This window comes from Dasypus novemcinctus, chromosome 7 (assembly GCF_030445035.2).
Source record: "Dasypus novemcinctus isolate mDasNov1 chromosome 7, mDasNov1.1.hap2, whole genome shotgun sequence".
Classification (NCBI taxonomy): Eukaryota; Metazoa; Chordata; class Mammalia; order Cingulata; family Dasypodidae; genus Dasypus; species Dasypus novemcinctus.
Window position 1 is genome coordinate 39,681,987 of NC_080679.1, and position 19,641 is coordinate 39,701,627.

Genomic DNA, 19,641 nt, shown 5'->3' on the forward strand with positions numbered 1-19,641 from the left:
TCCGTATCCCTCTTAAGTTTGCAGAAATGTGAAACTCTGCCATAGGGTTTAATTGAAAAATTTGAAAATGAGATATCCCTGGAAACCATCAACTCATTCTAGGTCAGTAGTTCCTTCCTCTCTATAATTATGTCTAGGGACTCTCATCTTAAGGTCACTTGGAGGGGGTTCTTATATAAAATTACATATTTAAAAAATTACTGTGAATGTTTGAATGTCAGTCACAAAATAACAGCTATAAAATCAGAAGTAGTAAAGGACCTATAATTAGAACAGAATTAAGGGTCTGATCATAGCCAGTCCACTGGTTATGACATGGCATTCTCAACCCTACCAAAATAAAGAAAAGCTACATCTAACTTTTAAAGGAATAGTCCCTTCATTTCATTTTATTGTAAATGAAGTTAGCTGCAAAGAGTCTGACAATAGGTTGCTTCAAACAAATTAAACTTTATTGCTTAATTTAATAAACCCATTACAGGTTAGCTCTTTCAACAAACTGATATTATTTAAGAAACAGCTCCCAGTGATTCAGACATTTTTTCCAGTGGTATGCCAGAATTAAATACCAAATGCAAATTATTAGCCTTCCTCTTTGTTCTCCAAAATGCCCAATTTAGAATCCATAGCATTTTATAATCATTTATGTTTCTAGGTCTCTTTGGGATTTGGTTAATTTCAGTCTAATAAAGTTCCACCGAATTAAAGTGTAAATTAAAGAGCAGCTATTCTTACTTTAGGTTTGTGAATACCGTTTTAAGAAAAATAACTAGAAAGTTTCCCTGGCCTTTTATCTATCATAGACAAAGGGACACAGGGACTAGTTTGTTTGAGTTAGGTCTTCAAACTATTTTATTCTATAATTGAATTGGTTTCCTTTTAGCAGTATGTTTAATAGTTAATAAGATCAATAATCACTACTTGCACTAACACCTTTCACTTACTATATAGGTGGCAGAAACAAAATAGGTTTTCTTTTGAATGGACACAACTTAAGCCCTTGACATCTGAGAACCAAAAATACAACAAAGAACAATAAACTAGTTGCCCTGTTCTAAGTACTTTATACAAATTAATATGCTAACTCTTCATAACAACCCTATGGGGTTTATTATCACGCCCATCTCACAGATAAGGAAACTGAGGTACACAGCAGATAAGTGCCATGCTTAGAGTCCTCAAGACTTGTCAACCTGTGGAACCCAAGTAGTGCACCTCCCATGTTAGGCTCTTAACTGCTACACTATAGGGTGCCCTTGTGTCCCAACTTCCGTGAACCACCAAAACTTGACCTGATCACAAGAAATTCCAAGATAGCTTTCCATATTGACAGCAAGACATTATCCAATTTTATGTTCTCCGCCCAACTCCAGTAATATTTTATATCTTATGCTGCCCCATGCTTAGGCAGTAATTAGTGGTCTCTAATAATAGCAAACCTCCCAATGATGAAGGAAGCCATTACAGTAGTTAACACAGCTGTTTCCTCTCTTAGAAATAAATGTCCCCTTACCTAATGTATAAAAAAATCAATATGCTGACTGGTTCCCTCCAATAATCTTGGTTCAACCAGCGACTCTGATAATTATGCTCAAATCTTGCAGACATTTTGTAGCAGGATGGGAAGAGGTATAAAGTACATTTAGTGCCCCAAATGCAGGTCTTTATTTATATGGTGAGCCTTAGGCAGTGGCACATCCAGACCTTAGACCCTCCCTGGTTTCCTGTCTCTCAGGACACTCTGTTGGTAATCTCCCTTGCTTTTGTTTACCCACAGATACTCAGAGGAACAAAAAATTCAGAGATGAGGTTTGTGTAATAAGGGAAATCTTATGAATTTCATTTATTTTATTTTCATTATTTTTTACGTTTTGCCACTAGATGTCATGTTTTTAGATAAAAATTTGCTCACTTCCTACAGCCATGGCCAGGGTGGCTGCTCAAATGCCCTAACTGCACACATCTATATCCAATGCCCCAGCACCTGCCCCAGCCTAGGAATACAGGATCCCCAAGTCAAGCACAATTGACGTTTGGGTCTTGATAATTTTTTCCTGTGTGGCGCTATCTTCTACATTATTGGATATTTAGCTCCTACAATATAGACTCATATAACCAACTTGGTAGCGGGCAACACCATCAGAATTTCTACCTTGAAAATATCACAGCCAAATCAATAAGCCCTTAAACTTGCTCCTTCTGAATTCTTTCCCATGAGAGTAAATGGCAGCTCTATAGTTCCAGACGCACAAGCCAGAGACTTCGACATCATAGCTGGTTCCTTACTTGTCTCCCCTTCCTCATCCAGCCTATCAGCAACTCCTGTCAATTCTACCTTAAAAGTACATCCAGGATCCTATCACCCTAATCATCTCCACCCCCGCTTCTCACCTGATAGTATCTGTAATAGCCTCCTCTGTCTTCCTTCTTACACTTTTTTCTCTTGGGGCTATTTCTCAACTGTGCAGCTAGAGTGGTCCTATTAAAACCAATGCTCAAACCTTCTAGTGACGTGCCACCTTACTCAGAGAAAAAAGCCAAAGTCTTTACCAGGTCTTACAACTGCTCTGTAACCTGGTCTGCCTGATCCTTCCTTCTCCTCTCTGACCTCATCTCCTCTCCTTGCTCCACACTGCCATCCTGGCCCTCTTGCTCTGCTTCATTATGGCCTGCACTCTTCTCCCCACACATAGTATTTCCTCCCTCTGCTTTGAATCTTCTTCCCCTAAATTCTTGAAGGCTTGTTCCCTCGCTTCCTTCAATTCTCTGTCAGATGTCAACTTATCAATGAGGTCTTCCCCGACATTCTATTTAAATATGCATTAATGTCCTCCCACCTCTTAACTGCCAACATACATTATCCTGCTTTGTTTTTCTCCATGGCATTTACTGCACACTGTATATGTTAGCTTATTTTTCAAAAAAAAATTTTTTTATTTAAAAAATTGTTTTATTTCTCCCCCCTTCCCCTTCCCGCCCCATTGTCTGCTTTCTGTTTCCATTCGCTGTGTGTTCTTCTGCGTCCGTTTAGATTCTTGTTAGTGGCACTTGGAATCTGTGTCTCTTGTTGTAGCATCTTGCCGTGTCAGCTCTCTGTGTGTGTGGCGCCACTCCTGGGCAGGCTGCACTTTTTTTGCATGGGGCAGCTCTCCTTACGGGGTGCACTCCTTCCACATGGGGCTCCCCTACACGGGGGATACCCCTGCATGGCATGGCACCCCTTGCACACATCAGCACTGTGCATGGGCCAGCTCACTACATGGGTCAGGAGGCCCTGGATTTGAACCCTGGACCTCCATGTGGTAGGCGACACTCTATCAGTTGAACCAATTCCACTTCCCCATAATGCTTCTTAAATGCAGGGGCTTCTATATTGTTCTGGGTTTGTTTGTTTTTCTTTTCTGCCAATGTATTGCTGGTGCTTAAATGGTACCAGACACAAAAACAGGCATTGAATACATATTTTTGAATGAATATGTATGTGTGTGTGTATATATATATATATATATGAGTGCATGTCCAACAATAGGCATATTACATATCTGTCAATATGTATTAATGGGTTTGTATATGTCTAAATATACATATAAATATGCAAATTAATAAATTGCTGGCACTACATTTTACTTACTATCCTAGATTTCATTTACTAAAATGTCTGAAAAATAATTTTTGTATTAAAAATAATTATGAAAGTGCAAAGTATCACAGTGCTAAGGAACCATAGAAACAATATATCCAAATTCTTTTTTGATGCCATAATCCCTGCTCCTAGGAGAAATTATAACCCTGCTCAGTGAAAACACTAAGATATGTCATAGCTCCTAATTTTTGAAGGACACTGGTCTGTTCACAGTTTTAAATTACCTCATATACCTCATATCACAAATGAACACTGCATGCAGCAATATTTATGGTACATTTCATCAAGTTTGGGAAGCACTGGGATCTGGTACCCAAAGCGACATATATATGAATGTATGTATGCATATCTATAAGTATGGATGCAATGTAGATAAGTGCTTAAGTATGACTCTTAACATTCATCCATACATTCACATATATACATATACACAAATATATAAACAACAGCTTCATCAGACTTTACCTAGAGAACAATGCATTCTAGTATCTTCTATGCTATTTTATTTTACTTTTAAGTCAGTTACAACCTACTAAATTCCCATCATGAATAATGGGCCACTATTTGTAGTTTGGAAAACAGTGCTATGATATACATATATAGGCATTATTTTTATTAAATAAAAAAAAAATCAAAAGCAAAACCAAGTTTTACATGTTAATTGCCTTTGTAAAAAGTTATTTTGTATTAGAGAAGTTGTAGGTTTCCAGAAAAATCATGAAGAAAATAGTTTCTATATATCCCTCACATCACACACAGTTTTCCCTATTATTAACACTTTGTATTACTGTAGTTTCTTTGTTATAATTGATGCAACAGTATTATTATAATTATACTACCAACCATAGTCCATAGTTTATACTTAGGGTTCACTGTTTATGTTGCCAGTTTATGTGGGTTTTTTTCCCTAATTTTCAAGTAATGCATTTACAACCTAAAATTTCCCTCTTTTAACCATATTCATAAATAATTTAGTGGTATTATTGTAGTTACAATGTTGTGCTACCATTACCACCATTCATTACCAAAACTTTTCCATCACCCCAAACAGAAACACTGAATCATTAAACATTCACTCCCTATTTCCTCTCCCCACCCTGGCTCCTGGTAACTTGTATTATTCTAGTTTATTACTGTGAATTTGCTTATTCTAATTATTTCATATCAGTGAGATCATATATTTTGTCTATTTACATCTGGCTTATTTCATTCAACATGATGTCTTCAGTATTCCTCTATGTTGTAGCATGCATCAGAACTTCATTCTGCTAATACTCCATTGTAGGTATATACAACCATTTTTTTTTTAATCCATTCATCTGTTAATGGACACTTGGGTTGCTTCCATCTTTTGACAAATGTGACTAACGTAGTTAGGAACATCCATGCACAAATATCTGCTCGAGTCCCTGCTTTCAATTCTTTTAAATATATACCTAGAAGATTGCTGCATTATATGATAATTCTATATTTTACTTTCTGAGGAACCACCAGACTGTTTTCCACAGCAGCTGCACCATTTTACATTCTCACCAACAATGAATATCTCTATCTCCTACACTTGTTATTTTCTGTTTCATTTTTTAAATAGTAGCCATTCTAGTGAGGGTAAAATAGTATTGCCATATATTTCATAATTTTTAATTTTATAAGCCATCTTTAATAACTTATCTTGTCTAGCCCTAGTCTGAACACTTGATTGTCTTTTATTCAAATTTTAAGTTCCTAGATTGTTATCCTATTATCATAAATTACATATTTTTTCTTCTCCCCCCCATTCATTTATTTCTCTTCCCATTTCCCCATTCTCGTTTTGTTCTCTGTAATGTCTCTTCTCTTCCAAGCATAGTGAATGACTTGTCACAGCTGGAATGGAGATAGAAGACTGGTCCATTCCAGACTGAGTGATGAGTTGCTCTGTCCAAACCATCTTCCTTCAACAAATCTTTATCAAGCACCTACTATGTGCTACACACTGTTACGTGAAACATCCAGTCTCTATAGAACATAATTAGCAAAAAGAGTTTATTGAACAACATGGAAAGTCACTTTTGTTTCTTTCACGATTTTATCTAGAGAGGAAGGAATAAGTTTGAAGAATAGGAAAGAAAAAATATGTCCGACACAATAGGACTTATTAGATATTCTAACCATTTTTATAAAACAAAAATATCAAAAGTAATTACTTGGAGTGAGAGGAAGCAAGAGAGGCAGGAAGATGGATAACGAGGGAGGCATCCATATTATTAACTTAAGAGTGTTCCAAATGGGGCCGTCTCTGGAATCACAAATGTTCTTGTATCACAAAGCAGCACTTGATTCACGCATGCAAGTGGTAATAACCCAGCCTTTCAAAAGCTCAGGGGAATGCACTGGTCCGCAGGGCCAATGTTCAATTTCCCAGAAGCCCAGGTCAGCCCTGAAAGCATCCATGCTGAACCTTTTATGGCCCTCATTTCATTAAAGGCTATGCTCTAGGCTCATCACAAGCAAGCCTTGGATGTCTCTGCCTTGCCTCCCAAATGTGTAATTAGTCTGTGTTGTGAGTAGCTTACGTTATGCAAGAGTTATGTTTCACATGCAATCATTTTGTCAATTACCAAAAGTCAAACAAAAGGGCTTTAAGAAAAAAAAAGAATATGATTTTTTAAATATAAAGTAAAAGCTATACCTGGCAATCCTGCCAGGATATTTTATAACAAGCTTGTTAACTTTTGCCTAAGTAAATTCTAAGGAATTTAAGGTGATGAAACTTTTGTTGCAGCTAAATAAATTTTTACAACAATGAAAGGAATAAGACACCTGGAAGACACTTAATTTTCTGAAAATTTTTAATCTTCTAAAAAAGCAGTAGGTAGCTATTATAAACATGAAAGGCTTTTGGCCAATGGGATTATATAAAATTCAGAATGTGAATTCCTAGAGCAGGAATCAGAGGCTCATTCCAACAGTAGGGTGTCATTTTATTTTAGTTTGTAGTTTTTGGAGAGTAAAGAAAAGAAAAAGATGAGGCCCATGACAAGGTAAATGGTGATTTAAGGATGATCATTTCAATAAATGGTAAAGGACTTTTACCCTTCTGTTGCTAACATATAAATGCAATCTGCAGAACTCTTTGCGATTATTTTTTAAAGTATTTTGCCCTCCTGACAATATAGGCAAATCTCAAAAAGGAATCAGAGACCAAAATGCTAAACATTTTTTCAAAGTCTTTTGGGTTATTCTCTAGATTATTGCATTTAATCCACAGCTCAATATTATCTATCAATTATTTAAATTAAAAAAAATAAGTTAATGTCGTGATAAGTAGGAGAAAAGTTTCAAAGACCAAAATATAAGCAATACTGATATTTACTTGTTATTGAAGAACATTTTTAAAATGTATGTTCTTCCAGTTAGCGCAAAAGTCAATATTTTAAATACTTAATGTGGTCTTATGTGGTCTCCCTAAGTGCATATTCTTATTTTTAAATAATTTTAACAAAACATCCAAAAGAAGAAAATTCTACAAAATACTTGTAATGGAGACACTAATCTTTTTACATGTTTAAAAATATATATATATTTATTTTTTTCAGTATCCATCCCCCTAAAACAGGGTGGAGGGAAAAAAAACTACTGAAGCAAGAGCTGATCTACTGCATTTATCAAAACTCTATTTTAAGTAAAGGATTAATCTAAAACCAGAAAACAAAGGTCAAAAATAACGATTTTTTATTGCCTGTCCAGTATAAAAGGACCTTAATGTAACACTAAGTCAGAGATTAAAACTAACAAAAGTAAAGAAATTTAGAGTTAAGATTTCTATAAGCCAACTCACCAATAGATATACTTGAAAGAAAGGCAAATTTAACAGTTTAATGGCCCTGGCAATTTTTGTTCCTTCTCAAACAAGATTAAATAAATATATTTGTGCCATCAAATGTAAAATAAATTAATATTTTATAATTCAGACAGCATGGATTTTTAGAAAACTAGCAGTTATTTTATTAATATTGGGAACATTAGTTTTTTGTTTTGTTTTTATTCCCTCCTGTTAAAAGTGGATTAGAGAAAACTGATTTAAAACGTCTTAAGTATTTTACATGCACTAATTCTGTGATTAAAATTCATGAATTCATGCTTGTATATGAACATAAGATTCAAGAACAAACAATATGATTGTAATAATTTAATGATCTACAAAGGAAGCATAATGGACCTGACCTTAGGAGAAGTAGACCCACAAGGGAAGCTGAGTTCCTAGGTGAAATACTTCCAATGTCTTTGTCATCACAAATATTTGTATGCCAGGTCATCTGCACTTAAATCCTTTAAAAAACAACACAACCATCAAGGACATAAGCTAAACATATATAAAAAATTATGCAGCACCTCAGTGAACTGAGCATGCCAGTTATGGGGCCCTCCCTGCCTACAATGAAGCTCTGGGTGAATTTGCAGTGTCTTCTGAAGACATCACGGCCAGTCCACAGGATGCTAGTGCTTCCTGAGGCAGTCCGGTCCAAGGTGGTGCCCAATAAGGCTTTCAGAATCCAACTAAGCCAATCAAAGAGGTTCCTTCTAAGACTTGCATCAGTCTCAGGCCAAATACGCAGTTATTGCATGGGGGGTGGCATGAATGTTTCTATCATGAAAAATTCTGGGGAGAAGATTTATTTTAGGACTTCTCAGAGCCTTTAAAAGGTTAATCATATTTAGAATTTCCAAGAGGGAGAAAGAGTATACCAGGTTTCCCAGACTCACTTGAACATCGGACATACCTTTGCATGAAACATATTATAGGAAAAGTGTTCCCTTGAATATATTTAAAGAAATGTTATATTAGAGAACAATGGGAAAGACTGGTTAGAAAGGAGTGGAGCAGAGGACAGAAAAAGCTTCACACAGAAATCTTGTAGGTCATGAACAAGGCTCTAGAGATGCCACAGGACCTCATGGTTAAACCCTCTATTTCCATTATTTCTACATCACATTTTTGTGTATGTGACATATTTCATAATTAGAATAAACAATAAAAGAGTGTCACAGAAGGAAAGCATAGTCTCATGCTAGGTTTCAAAAATGCAGAACAGTATGTTTATTCAGAAACTTTTAGAATGAAGGAGTCCTTATTCCATAAAAGGGAATAAATGACATTTAGTTTCCTTATAAGAAGTTACACTCTTTTGAGTTTTGAACTGGGAAGTTTCTTATATAGAGAGCTGAATCACTGGTAGCTTTCTTAAGATTTTAAGAAGTTCTATAGTCACAGAATAAAATTTTCAACCAATAGAGCAGAAGTATAAGAATGCTCTACATAATGATCTCCAGCCTGGCATATTTGCAGTTATTTAGGGTGCTCTGACTCTCAGTAAAGATAATATGGTCTCCTTCAAAGACTAAGTCTCAGTCACCTTCATTTCCCCTAGAGGACCCAAGAAAAAACTTTAAGGCCAAGAGAGAAAAATTTATTATATTAGGTTACAATGTAGTAACAATGCTGCCACAGTCATGAGGAAATATTTTCATCCTAGAGGAAAAGGGGCTATTTATTTATTTAAAGGTTAATACGAAAATCAAATGATAAAAATATAACCATTTTAATCACATCACTTTCTCCGATTTCAGTTTCATCTAATGTGATTCCAGCTAGAAAGTGCCCCCATTAGTATGCCATTAATGATAAATAATTCTAAATTCCAAATAGAGATAAAGAAATGTCAGTGGATAGTGTTTTAGTTTCCTGGCTGCTAAAACAAATACCATGCTTCAGGTTGACCTAAAAAACAGAGATGTATTGGCCCATGGTTTTGAGGATAGGAGAAGTCCAAAATCAAGGTGTCAACCAGGTGATGCTTTCTCCCAGAAGACTGTGGAGTTCTGGAGATGGCTGTGGACAATCCTTGGTTCTTGGTTTTCCATCACATGGCAATGCACTTGGCACTCTCTCTCCCGCTTCTCTGGGTTCTGTTAACATCCAGCTCCTTCCTGAGGCTTCCTCTCCCTCCCTTCCCTCCAAGGCTTTCAATAATAGGATCAAGATCCATCCTGATTCATTTGGGCCACACCCTAACTGAAGAAACCTCATTAAAAGGTCCTATTTAAAATGGGTTCACACCCACAGGAATGGATTAGCTTTAAGAGCATGTTTGTCTGGGGTACACAGTTCCAAGGCAACATATGAACAATCATTTAAAATTCACTGTACATGGTTACTACAGCAATGAAAATACTCTTTTCATTTATATAACATATCACATTATGTTGTAGCTAATGGCATATAATTTACCTTTCATCTTAATAATTAAATCAACTACTGTTAAAATTTCCAGATAAAATTGACTATAAAATAAGAAGTTAATCAAAATTAAATCATCAAAATTAAAATGCAGATATATGTTCCTATCCTAAGAAACAATTTGAAGGCAAAGATAAATCTCTGTAATTTATGCAAAAAAAACCCCAAAAACTGAATATATCAGTTGGCTATTGTTAAAAAAAAATGTTACCCAACAGACCATTCCCCAACTGGCATCTGCATAAAAAGCATTTATTTCTTGCTCACACATCTGCAGGTTGGCTGGGATTTGGCTGATCTAGGCTGGGCTATGATAGGCTTGCCTCCAGCTGTGGATTTGGTATATGTCTATTCCACTTTAACTCTCATCTTCCTTAGATCACTGGATTCCTGAAATATGTTTCTTGTATGATGAGAACCAGGAACATAGAATTGGAAATACCTTTTAAGTCTTTGCTTACATAATATCTGCTAACATTTCACTGGCCAAATAAAGCCACATGCCCACATGCAAGGGATGGAGGCCAAGGTAAGAGTACAGATTTTCGGAGTGAAGAACTGAGACCAATTCCATTCCTCAACTAGATGACAATTTTATATTGGGCACATGGACCACAAGGGAGAGATCAAGAGTTAATCATATATTAACCCTTAATATATTAAGGGTTTATATTCTCTTAATCATGATTTCCCCTTCTTTTTCCTGTCAAGTTTTCTATTTTACATATATATCCATCCTATAGTCTGAACTTCACAGTGGCTTCCAGTTCTTTGTGTTGCCCAAGGTCATGGAAGTATATAGCCCTTATCTATATTCTTCCTTCCACATCCCTGCACTGTTCATACTAAGTTCTTGAGGGGACCACTCAGATGGCTTCAGTGCCATAAATAATTAGCTTGAGCTGCTGAACACTGCCTCTCACTTCACATTATTCTTTCCTAGTATTCATCTTCCAAATGTTCATCTCCCATGCTGTTGTATGAATAGGAAAGTGGGAGAAGGGTAAGAGAGCAATTTCTATGGCCTTAATTCCTGTAAAATCAGTGTGTAATTACAAGAAGTTTAAAAGTGCAGCGCACTTTCAATCAATATTTTGCTAGATGTAGGATGAGCAAGACTTTTTCTTCTCTGAACTAATGGGTCTTCATTTTCCAACAAAATGAAGTATGCTTACAAGACAAAACAAAAACTACCTCAGTTCAGTTCATACCTAAGGAATTAAGTTTTTAAAAAATTAATTCATCACAATTTAGCTTTGCTTGCTGGTACATTAAAAAGACTCATCTAAGCACAATGAGTAAATTATCTTTTTAGTAAAAAAATTGTAGGTAGGTCTGATGATACAGACCTACAGTGTGTATATGTATGTACATGCAGAAATTATTTTCACCTCAAAAGAAATTTTACGATGAGGGTATAATGGAAGAAATGACTCTACAATATTACCAAACATCATGCTTGTGCGTCTTGGCATGTGACTCTTTTTCTTTGAAGTATTCCCTAGTTTTATCAGTGGGAAAGAATTTGCTCTCTTCTGAGCTCCCATTTTACATTCCTTTTCCCACTTTTATGATTCCCATCACTTCCTTTCTGTTCTTACAGTTATTTTGCCAGCTTCTCTTAACTCTACTATACACTGTGATCTCATGAAGGGCAGGAATTATGTTTAATTCAACTTTGAGTTTCATTTAGCATCTGGCAGGATGTATACATCTATTAAATATTTGTTACAGGATCACTTCATAACTTATTTTGTTGGCATTTTCCTGCCATAATGCATTTCTTGATTTAATGGCATTAAAAAGAAATAAAAGGAAAACTATGCCTTGCATCTTATCTACAGAAACTATAGTTTCAATATTACTATCAAACTTTCTAGCAAGTTTGTTAGATGGATCTGAAATTAATTACATAACTTCTACTTTTGGATGAGATTCTCTCTGCCCAAATATCATGTTCCCCACTGTTGTGGTTTGGAACTGTATGTACCCCAGAAAAACATGTTCTTAAAGTTAATCCATTCCTGTGGGTATGAACCCATTGTAAGTAGGACATTTTGATGAAGTTACTTCAAGTTAAGATATGGACCAAATAAATCAAGATGGGTCTTAGTCCTATTACTAGAGTCCTTTATAAGAGAATGAAATTCAGACAAAAAAGAGAAAGCCACAGAAGCCAGAAGCTGAAGTCAACAAAACCCGAAGAGAAGAGGGAAACCAGGAGACACTACCAAGTGCCTTGCCATAAGACAGGGGTATCAAGGATGCTGGCAGCTTGTCTTTGGGAAGAAAGCATCACCTTGATGATGCCTTGATTTCGACATTTTCATGGATCACAAAAACTACAAGCTAATACATTCCATTGATTAAGCCAACACATTTCATGGTATTTGCTTTAAGCATCTTAGGAACCTAAAACATGCACTTTGCAATTTACTGGCGAACTCTTACTTACCTATGAAAGCACGTCTCAATTGTCACCTGCTTTCTGTGGCTAGGTCCTAACTCAATACCTCCAGTTCTCTCTACATAAAGTATAGCACTAATTGCATTACATTATGATTTTTTGTTACATATCAACCTTTATTAAAGGGCAACAGGTTCCACTCTACTTTTGTGTTCATCACTAGCATCTGTCTCAAGGCATGTCTGAGAACAAAGCTTAGTAAATAACATTTAAGATTGTTGAATATATGCTGCTATAGTTAATTTTTCCAAGGTAGCTCTATTTGGGTTGGGCCTCAATTAATAATTAGCATCAATTAATATTTTATTATAATAAAATAATTTAATGTCACATATTAACAATAATAATATTAAAATAATGCAAGGCTGTTAATTCAGTTCCAATAATTTGTACTACAGACCATCTTATAAGTTGGTAGTAGGCTTGATAAATAAGATTCACTACCATTACCATCAAATCATCAAATGCTATTTTGGAATATTAGGTATTACATTTGGGATATCTAGAGCAACAAGGCAAGTTGCCTTTTCTCATTTCTATAGTAGTGCTAAACATAATCGTGATCTGTTTGTTTTGATGCCCAGCCGATGAATGCCTGAGCTGTACGAGAAAATAGCTTGCAAATGTTTCTAAGCTCTCACATTTATTTTGGCTCATCTGATCACCATATCCGCTCTTGTGTTTTGATATAGGGTGGAATAAATCTGTCATTCACTTCTACTTTATTATGACAGCTGGTACTACTTGGCAACTACCCTGCTCAAATTAACCCTAAAAAACCAATTTTTCACATTTAAAACTAAGATTGTCTATATCAACACCTGAGCAAGTGGTTGAAAAGTTTAAATTCACTTAGTGAACACTTAATTTGTTCTAAATAAAATAGAAAAAAAAAAGCAAACAAAAAGGTACTTTGACAGTTTTTTTAATTGAATTGCGCAGCTGTTTGTGTGTAGACGCAAAGTAAAACCCTCTTCTTATATTCAATATCTCCCAGTCTTTGTCCTTCCAAATCCACTGAACATTAGACACAGATAACCCAGAATATTTTTATACTCTGACCTGAAACAGAACCCATAATTCAAATGTGCTTGCAACTGGAAAAGGGATACCTGACTAATTATTTTCTTGTCAAGGGAGTCCCCGACCCCAGGCTTTGTCTCTGTGGAAGAAGAGTTCATCCCATTATTTCAGCCACATTGAAAGAAGGACATGGGCTAAACAAATATTCGTGATTTATAAAGGCAGCCATGTTTTAGTGATACAAGTGTCTAGTGCTTAACAAGGACCTTATGTTTAGGTTTCTCTTCAATTTTTTTTTTTAACTATAGAAGGAAAACCCCACCTACTAAAAAAAAAAGCTAGGAGACAACAAAGGATTGAAAAAAAAAATCTAGAATTCTGAATATAAATGCAAATCATTCACTAATGTTATAACACAATATTCTTATGTAAATGTTAACCATTATTCAGCATAACAATGCACTTTGTACTTTGTCTAGATCTCTAACTCATAACAAAACTATCTGTACTAGTAGAACATTCAGCTGCAACTTCCTAAGAAACATTAATAGTGTTCTACCAACACTGTGTATGAGTAAACACACGTTTTGTGTTAGCACCCTATTGGGATACTCTCCCACATTCTCTTAAAGAGAAATATTTGGGAATTTCAAAAAATGGAATGGTCTACTTTTTACTTTCTTCACTCTTTGGTCTATGGTAATTAATGCCTACTCAATACCAAGCTCAATCATCTGTCTCCCCTGGGACAGCACTTTCAATTAAACCTTTTATTTTGTCCAAGAACGCCTGTTCTCATTGACCACTGCACTTTTTATCTGTGGATTTATGATAATCTAATGCACATCTCCACACAGGCAAAATGGCCTTACTCATCCTTATTGTTCTTATACCAGCAGAGAAGTGAAAAACAAAATTAGCTCCCGAGGAAGCCAGGAAGGAAACCGTATTTGTTTAACACAGTAAGAGGCCTTTCACTACCTGCCCAATGGCCTTGACCATTACACTGCCCTGGCCTCTCAATGTGTTGGCTGCCCCTGGCCTGGCTGCTCACTTCTGATAAGAGCTGCCAACTCCCTTGAGAGCTAGTGAGAGCAGAGAGTGAGCGGCGACGCAATCTGAGGGTTATATTTTCAAAGGTTTGTGAAAGAAGAAAGACATTTACATGCTATTGCTATTATTTTCTGTAAGAAACCCTACAGGTTAAAGAGGAACCTCTGAACTGCTATCTGACAGGAAAGGCTTGGTTTTTTTTAAAAAAAGTAAGTCACTAGCTTGTTTGTAGCTTTTGCCTTTACTTTCTTTCCAACTAGGACGCACATGATTTGGTTTCTGTTTTAAAAGTACACAAATAATAGTGACATGTTATTAACTCAACCACCATGAAAAATTACATTTTTTTTTTTCACAATCATACTCAGTTATGCCGCTGAAGACAAGTCCCACTCTGGTGTACTTCTATCTCTTTGTGATGTGGGAATAAGTCACTGTTATGTATAACCTCAAACGTGAACACATTCAGCAGCCTTCATCTTTGTTTAATTTCCCTGCATGCCTACCATAGCACATAAAATTATCAAGTTAATTATTGCATTAATATTTATTTATATAATTTATTTACACCCTGTCTAGTACCAAAGAGGAATTGAAGTGGCTGGCATTAATAATTACATTGAAAATCTCTGCTGAGTTTTCAACAAGTTGCTAGTGTTGACATACTCATATTTTTCCCATAGAAGAATCCAGAACACAGAGATTTTTTATTGCAGTAAGGATGGCCAAAACTTTGATGAATAATGTTTGTAGTTCATTCACTTTTCTTTATGTGTAATGGAAATAAGTTTTAAATAAACTATGACTGTGGGCATAAACAAGGCAATTTCTGGTTAGAACACAGATTATGTGCCATAAGTTTATCAACCTTGTGCTCACAATTTGAAACTCTTCTCCCCCCCTCAAAATAAATAGTGATAAATTGTGCCTGTGTTTCAATTTGCTGTCAGGGTTTGTGTATGTCATAGTATCTCTAAAACCTAACACTAAGCAATCATTTTCCAATTGAACATTTATCTTTTTAAAAAATGTTCAATTGGAAAATGCACCTAAATTTCCAATTTATTATAGAAGGAACACATTTCCCTCTGAGCTGGCTATGGGAGTGACGTCCCTTATGTTACCCACAGCAGTGTGGCATCAGGAGAGGACTGGCGGAAGGGCTCCATCTGTGCCTAATGCTATGGCAACGAAAGTTGCAATGGCAAGGGGTCAAGGAGCGGACCATGGGAAAGAGATTCCTTAGCCATTTGTTAAGTCTACATCTATCAAGAGAAGGCACTTTTTAGGTAAAATGGTCCCCAGGCATTCCGAACTATGGAACAAATAAATACTCAGTGGTGGACTCCTGCTGTCCATTCATACATACAGACCATTCATAATTCAGGCACTATCTTTATTGACTATCATGCCAAGGTTTTACGCACAGTTCTGAGAACACTATTTTGGAGAAGGAAGGGGTTTTAGAGACCATTTAGTCAATCCCCTCATTTTGTAGATAAGAAAACTCTTCTCCCTGTTTACTGTCAAATTACTTTGTAAAATAATTTTTAGTATTCATTACTGTCTACACTACACAATCCAACTCCTATTCCCTGCCCCAATCCACACTGTAGATGTCTAAAAGAGTAGATCTCCATAAGGAATAGGAGAAGAAAGGGAAAGGCATATCCTTCACCTAGATTTCCAGAATAGGGACAGGAGTGGCATGGGCTAAAAATGTTAAACAAAAAGGTTAGGGAAAGAGCCATGCCTTATTGACTTACATATCTCTAGCACTATATTTGCTCAAAGCACCCAGTAAAAATTTTATGAATTGAATGAAAAAGACAAAGAATAAGACCCAGAAAATTAAATGACCTTTCCAAACTCAAACATCTCATGGCAGCCAAGTCAAGAACCTGAATCTTAAGGCCCTAATGAGTACTCATTCTGCTGTAGAACATGTACTCTCCAACTTTCCTAACTTAATGGGGTAGATCATAACAATATTGGCCCTTAATGACTCATGCCTGTTTGAAATGTAATTTACATGCTCTTTCCCTTCAGTGTAGAATCTATTTCCCCATTACTTGGCTCTTAACAGGCCTTGTGACTTGCTTTAGCCAACAGAATGAGGCAGAAGGGACATTGTATGACTATCAATGTAGGCCCTGAGAACTCTAGATATTTTGTTGCTTCTTAAGTCACTTTTAACTTCTCAGCTTCTTCCTTAAACATGTGCAACTATTTCCCTTCTGTTAGTTTCCTCCCAGATGACAGGTACCATGCCATAGTCTTATCTTGTTTACCTACTGGTCCTCAGCATTGTCTATAACTGTCATTCAGGGATCCTGTTCCAGTGCACCTTAGAATATGCAGTGCATCGTGCATCATCTAAATTAGAATAAACATTCAATAAATATTTGGTGAGCTAAACTGGGAATAGTAAATATCTGTTTAAAAGTCAAGTAAATATCTATTGAACAACTATGTTGACTCAGAAATAGTGGGTTCAGAAATACGGGGGTATAGAGGTCCAAGAAGACAACCTTCCTGAATATCAATTTTATTTTATTTTTATTTTTTTTGAGTTTCATCAAAAGAAGCATTTGGTTACAGGGATGTGGAAAGTTAATCATGATTAAGATAATTTGGTTCGGTGTTCTTGTGTTTTGCCATTTTTTGGTTTGTTTTGTAGTCCTCCCCCTTCTAGAGGGTAGTCAAGGGTCTAGAGAAGAAATATGTAGCTGCTGGGAAGAAGGAGAGAGAAAGAAGCAGCCCTTACAAGTCTGTAACAAAACTGCAGGCAGGTAAGGAAGGCTTTTCCTTAAACCAAGACATTCCATAAACCAGGAACCACAGGTTCCTGGTTTTACAGGATGAGTGATTAGCAAGGGAAGCTTTGCTGTACTTGGAGCTGGCTTTTCTTCCATTCTACTCCATTACCTCCATCTTCATTTACTTCCTGGCATTTTAATGTAATTTGATGTAAAGGACTTTGGCCTTCATCTTCATTACCACTTGGCATTTTAATGTAATATATAAATAAATATATTTATTTATTTGAGAGGTATATGAGTGTCATTTGCCTCCAGTGAGGCAGGATGAGAAGTCAAAAGCAAGCAAAGAAATAAAAGAGGAAGGGAAAAGAGAGAGAGGAAATATAAGGAAATTGAAACAATATTTCAAGCTGTTAAACAATTCTTCCTTAGGTCCTGAGCTACTAAGGAATGCAAAGAATTAATTATGGAAAGACTAGGTGATAAAAGCCATTCATATAACTCAGTAAGTGGCTAGGAAACATAATTGAATATCCTACCTTCCTGGACAGATTTAAAGAAGGGTAAACTTAGAGAGACATAATATTAAATGTTCTTTTGTCTTTTTACAATTTGTGATAAAACATTCTTATTAAAGAAAGAACAAACAGGGATTATGGCGGGCTTCCAGTTAGCAACAAGAATGATTCGTATGTGATTTGTACTTGGGCATCTTAATTTAAATAATTATAATATCTTAAAGAACAATGTATTTTAACCCCTTCCATGTTTTATTATTTCTGACAAGTTCAGTGAAAGGGCACCTATCTAAGGGTGCATTATGCGTCATATGTTCTGCACACTCATTAAAAATAATGAGAACATATTTAAAAGTCATTACCAAGAGAATCTTTGGGGATGGGGCATGGGAAGAGGTAAGTGGCAACAAACTGTTATTTAAGTGTCTATCTCTGTACGATCAGTCCTTAAGAAAGAAAGTAGTTATCTTAAGGTGATATTCTTTAATGATAAAGATCACACATTTTCCTTAAAAAAAGGCAGATGAACCATGTCTAAGTATATTTTCAAAATGAAATGGACTGGAGATGAGGCTTCACATGTGTGGTATTTCCTTGATAACAGCTGGAAAAGTAAACCACAATCAATTAGAGCAGTGATTTTTCCCCCCTAATCTTTGAATATCCTTTACAAAATGAACATGTTTCTTTATCTTAATCAAATGCACCTTAACATATGTACTGATTACAGGTACAGAAGTAATTAAGTGAATCAAGGTCATCCCCTGAGTTTTGTAACCAACTTCTTATACAGCTGCTCCATGTCAACAGCTGGCATGAGTTACTGGTAACATTTGGCTAACTGGATAATAAGGATGGCATTGGTCTGTGCTTGGTAACACTACTTTTTCTGAGCTGTTTACACTTGTATATTCAGAAAATTCAGTTTTCTAGCCTCCAGAAGCCTAATCATGATCAAAATGGCCACTAATAAAGCATATAACTTGTGCCATGAATCTTGTGGCTCTTTCTTATTACTTTTGAGAGGGATTGTCATAAGGCACCAATCCTATGAAACATGATGAGAGCCTCTTTACAGCATACAGTACTCACTCTGCCTTCCACTATGTTCAAATCTCCAACAAAACCAGTCTTGTGTCAAAGCCATGAGTATTTACGTTCTGACACCTGGAAGCCATACAACGAGCAAAATGACCAGGGCTTCCTCCATCTGTTTTAATAATACTGAACCAGAACATTTATCATCATATATTTTATCAAGACTAGATTTTGCTGACAAGGGTTCAGAAAAATTCTTTCAGGTAGAGGTACTTCCCGGAGAATAGAAATAACTCTTAATTCCTCAGCCTGTAGTTGCTGAATTCATCTGAAACACTGGCACAGATGAAGGCCCTGGTCTCTTAGTGCGGAGCACAAGTGAGAGAAGCTGCACAGTGTTTCCCTCCTTGTGGTGGAAGACCTGCTTAAAAAAATATTTCTGATTTTGACCAACAATAAGAGGCAGGGTCTCCACGTCTCCTTTTCTCCATCTTTACAATGAGACAAATGGGAACAACGAAGCAGTGCTGCTTTGTGACAGTACACAAGGATCACTTTCATAGAAACTTTGGAATCCCTGCTAGGAGTTCAACCACAGGAAAATGGAGGAGGGAGGAGTGCGGTTCGCATAAAGGGCCAGTCGAAAATACCTTACCCTACATACCCTTATGGAGGTGATAAAGGGAAAGGGAGAAGGTAAATAGGTAAAACTGCAAACAAATCCCCCAAATAATTGAATCTTCCAAGTATCTCCAAAGTACCTCCCTCTGATATGTGTCTAAATCTACAAGTTACAAGGTGGCACATAACAAATTTTGAGCACAATCAAATTGAGTGTGGAAATTTTAAAGCACAAT

At 36.1% G+C, this 19,641-nt stretch overlaps 1 protein-coding gene across 6 annotated transcripts in view; it reads right to left on the minus strand.

Annotated features, from left to right (window-relative positions):
• The window catches only part of PARD3B (par-3 family cell polarity regulator beta), a 1,119,500-nt gene that overhangs the window by 456,818 nt on the left and 643,041 nt on the right, over positions 1 to 19,641 (minus strand). The window lies entirely within an intron of this gene.